We start from the raw sequence: 4,937 nt of genomic DNA, 5'->3' as shown, positions 1-4,937 counted from the left end.
CCCCCCCCCTCTCGCACCGATGCTGCGTTTCTTCTTCTTCTTCCTCCTCTACTCCATCGACAGGATAGGCGCCCTTTTAGGGGAGGCGACTCGGTCCCCGTGCACGCCTCGACGGCCACGCCGGGCGTTACACATTTTCGTTTACATCTAGAAGGCCGAAACGCGCGCCAATAAATTCCACGGCGCCCCGCGTCGTCCCTTTAGCGCCGCGCAGCGCCACCACAGGTTAACTCTCTTGCCTTTTGACAAGGCGTTCAAAGGACCGCCCGTGTGCACCTCGAATGGAATGTATCTCGTTGATCGGCTCGATTCGACGAGGATGGTTTAATTGTTCCTCGGTGGCCGCTATTCTGTGGGAAAGTTGGTAATTGCTAAAGAACCGTTTAGGATTTAAGAACCGCTTTGTTTCTTGATATTTTTTAGATTGGCGGCACGCTTTAAAAGTAGGGTTATGGTGCATAGTGATAATTACGTAGAAAAGAGCTTTTCTAGTTTCAATGATTTTGAAATTTGTGTAATTTTAAATATTCTGTAGGATATGTTCCGTTTTAATTTTTGACATATATGTAAAAATATATCATATTTTTAATATTTAGTTTAATATAAGTTAGTAAATTAGGTTATGCAAAAATGAATTATATACTTCTAAATTTTATATAGGTTAGATTAGATTTAATTAAATTAGATTAAATAATAAATAATGCGAATAATATTCTTAGTAATATTTGATCATTATTATTTTATTATATAGTCTTTTTTTAAATATATCGTATAATAACCACGTGAAAATTCGTTGTTTCCCACAATTCAAACAACCGAATTCTTACAATAAATCATGATTTACGAAATGAAAATATCATTACAAATGAACGACATGGAGGAGTTTGGTTGTACTATTATCGCTAATTAATATCACTTCCTGGCCAGTACACGATCCATTTATCGAACGACATATCGAAATTCTGTGTCGAATCGAATTCGAAACGTGGAAACGTGTAGTATCAAGAAGAGTAACGATTTCCAGCGGGAACCGGGGAAAGGCTGAATCGCAGAATAGATCGGAAAACAGAAACGGGTCGATGTTATAATTAGTGTAACAAGCTGGATGTTTGCCGTGTTTAAAGTAAGAGCCAAATTGGCACGCGGTTGCTTGCTGTTAACGATTTTCATGCTCGTCTTCCGTCGCGTGATTTGTACGCGTGCCATATTTTCCTTTCTTCTTTCCTTTGATGTTCCATCGTACATTAAAGCAACGAAAGTGGATGTCGTAAACGCAATGCGTAATAAGTATGATATATTTTTCTTACCTCTGTACTACGAATATTTTAAGATTAGCCACTTAATCTAAAATCTATGAAATATTATCATATTATAAATCTATTATATATGAAAGTATCAATATCAACCTAACCTAAACTTGAAATCTTATCTAAAATTTTATTACATGTACAGCTTACATATATATATAGATCAATCAATGTTACTTAATTTTTCGGTGAAATATTCATTTTATTGAGAATTAAAGTTAACGCTTCACGAATTGGAGGAAATTTTGAGGACGCAATATATTAAATTAAATTTTCATTACAGATAAATATTTGCAGAGAATTATATTGCAAAGTGCTGCCCTCTTGTTGACATTTGACATCTTTTACTTTCTAAAAAAGATTCATCAAACTGAATTATATATCCTGAAAAAAGAAAATGATAAACTCAATTTCCCGAAAAAATATCTTTTCTGCTTACTTTTTAAAATTAACATATTCATTGACTCGACCTATCTCATATACCGTTTATAAGGTTAACAAGAGATCCAACGTATCGCCAGAAACGAGAAACAATGCGTTCGCCAGTTAATTTGAAAATGAAGGGGGGAGAGGGCGCCAGGATCGGTTATCGGGGCCCGGTCACGCGGAAACAATTCGAAAGATAATTTAGAGCTTGACACAGCTCCGGTACACGGGCCATAATTAAGAGTAGCGACAATTAAACCGTAACACGGTCTCGTCCAATTAACGTAGGAAGGCGGCACGAGTCGCCGATATAGCAATAACGACACGAGGAAACGCGGCGATAAAGAGGGTCGTGCCATGGAATCAGAGGGGAGAGGGGTAAAAGCTCTATGATAATAACACAGATTATCGCGGTATTCGGGAAATTACTGGTAAGCGTACTGGGCCCGGTACATAATTGAACATCGGCCAGATACTGGTCCGTGGGCGAGGTGCGTGTGAGCGCATAACGAGAGACAGCAACAGCGTTTTGGCTTGGGTGCCCCCGTGCACTCGGTTCCTATGTACATGTGTGTGTACGTGTGAGTGAACAGACACGTAGAAACATCGAATAACACATATAGAAACACGGAAATACGCATTTCGATTTGAATGCCCACGTGAGACGATTCTCTGAGGAATACTTGTGTGTATTATAACCTAGATAAATGACATTTTCAACAATTCTCATTAATTACAATTTAAAGATTAATTCTTATTTCTTACTTGTCTACGACAAATATATTGAAGAATCAAATAATTACAAATATGTACGAACACATAAAATACACATAGTCTAGTATATTTTATTATAGATACATCTCATCGAAAATGTATATAGCATTATTACATATATATATATATTTGTGTACACACATTCAAGAATGATATTGTAACGTAACTTTATATGTATATGTGACTCGACTTATATATCCAGGACATTGTAATACGTGCTTTGGCCTGGATACTCGCCTATATCAACTTCGTACGTATATTCTGTGTATGTATGCGACATACATATAAGTTTTCTCTCTGTAGCATACTTGTATGTATACACGTGAATCGACAGACTCGTTGAAACATCGAATATCACCTACAGAAACACCGAAATACATCCTACGTATATCCTGCGTTTAGTTTGTGTGCGTCCAGTGTAATATACTTGTATGCGTGTATACGTGTGAGTCGCAAACACATCGAAACATCGAGTACCGTATACAGAAATATCGGAACAGATACCCGCGTGGTCACTTCTACAACCGAACGGAGGAAACACGGCTATCTATCCGGCGGAGGTTTATACGCGTGTTGCCGCTGTAAACTCGCGCCCTGGTACCGGCTACGTAATCGTACGAGATCCCATTGCATGAATATAATTTGCATACAAGTTGGTTATATGGCAGGGGCCGGCATCAGCTGGCTCGCCCGTATAAACGATTATATGGAGCCAACAGATGTAGGCGGACCCGCGACCCCGCGATTGGCGTTGTACCTTTTACGCCCTCCTATCCCCCCTCGACGCTTGCGTTATCACTAAATGCCCTGCTAATGGCAACGGCCTACAATTTATGGCGGCCCCTTTTCGAGCGACATCAAAATAAGCTTCTGACATGGGGGTTTAACATTTCACTCTGAATCGGTGTTGTCATTGCTATTGGTGATTCTTTCCTGGGGATAGAATGAGTTTTATTATTACCGTCTGTGACCAGAAGAAGCGTGCATAATCATTTTTCGAACGATGAGGGACAAAATTAACAATTTATTGGTATTCTATTTTTGGATTTTTGATAATATATGATTATGATATAAAATGAAATTTATATGGAAAAAGATATTTTTAAATATTTATATATATATTTGTAAAATTATTTTATAATTATAAATATTTCAACAAGCCATTTTAAATAGAATGTAATTATTTTGAGTTAAATTATTTGAATTTAAATAATTTGTAAGAAATCAAAAGTTAATTAAAAGTGTTAAATATTAAATTTATCCTTCTTGGTAAGTTCTTGAGTTCTTAACACCCTGTATATCCTTATATTCACGCCTTCCCACATGAATGCATGGATATATCATTTAAGCAGGCATACAGCCATGTATTACACGACGCAACGATGGATCCCTGTCACGGCAATTTCTAAGATTACAACTGCGTTTAGCCGCGAACACACGCCATCTGCCAGCACAAACCGAAGGAAACTAGTGATCGTCGGATCTGTCGCATTGTTGCGGGATTTTGTCGCGAACGCATCTTCCTTGTCTAGATTAATTCTCTATGTATCGTGCCAAGTATATAGTTTCAACAGTTTGAACATGACACGTGTTATAATTTTATTGGAAATATCTGATTAAGTTTCTCTTCGTGTCTATAAAATTTTAACAACATATATTTATAGGTAAAAAAGTTTCCATACATTATCTCACGAGGAAATTAAACTAACCTACAATTAATGATTTCCTATGTTCTATTTTTTTCTACATTATTTTATAAGAAAATTTACTTGAAATAATTTTAATGATATTTCTATGTTTTTTTGAAATTTTGTAAAAAGTTTTATTTAGTTTTTTAAATTTGATAAAAGTAAATCTGTATCCTTTTGTAACATAGATTTCAATTACATATGTACCAAATACCAAATACATTACATATTACCAAATCAAAAAAGTAATCAAATATATTTTACATTTTTTTGATGCATCGTTAAAACGATACAATTGACAAAAGAATATATAATAAACTTTTTAAACAAATGGATAGAAGTGTAATATCTCAAATATTCAAAATAAATTTGCAAAACGATAAAATTTACAATTCTAATCTCAATTACCAGGATTATCGATCGACAAATATATTAATCAATAGTGACTACAATAGTGATGCAAAGAAATCGAAAAAGCATTTCTGGATAATTGATAACGTTTCTTTTTCAATCCTGCGACAGATATTATCTTATACAATAAACCCTTTCATTTTTCAGGAACGTCACCAATCATAATGCATCTCCATTTGCAAAATCAACGAAAGAACGAAACGAAATCCTTCGAGAAACGACGAATCTCGAGATTTCCTCGAAGACCACGAGTATCCCGAGTCAACGGTGAACGATGTCGAGGCCGAAGAAGACGGCAAAAGAGGACGAACACGTCGAACGCGGAAGAGGA

This window comes from Apis dorsata, unplaced genomic scaffold (assembly GCF_000469605.1).
Source record: "Apis dorsata unplaced genomic scaffold, Apis dorsata 1.3 scaffold_260, whole genome shotgun sequence".
In the NCBI taxonomy this organism is placed as follows: domain Eukaryota; kingdom Metazoa; phylum Arthropoda; class Insecta; order Hymenoptera; family Apidae; genus Apis; species Apis dorsata.
Note: the sequence above shows the minus strand (reverse complement) of the source record.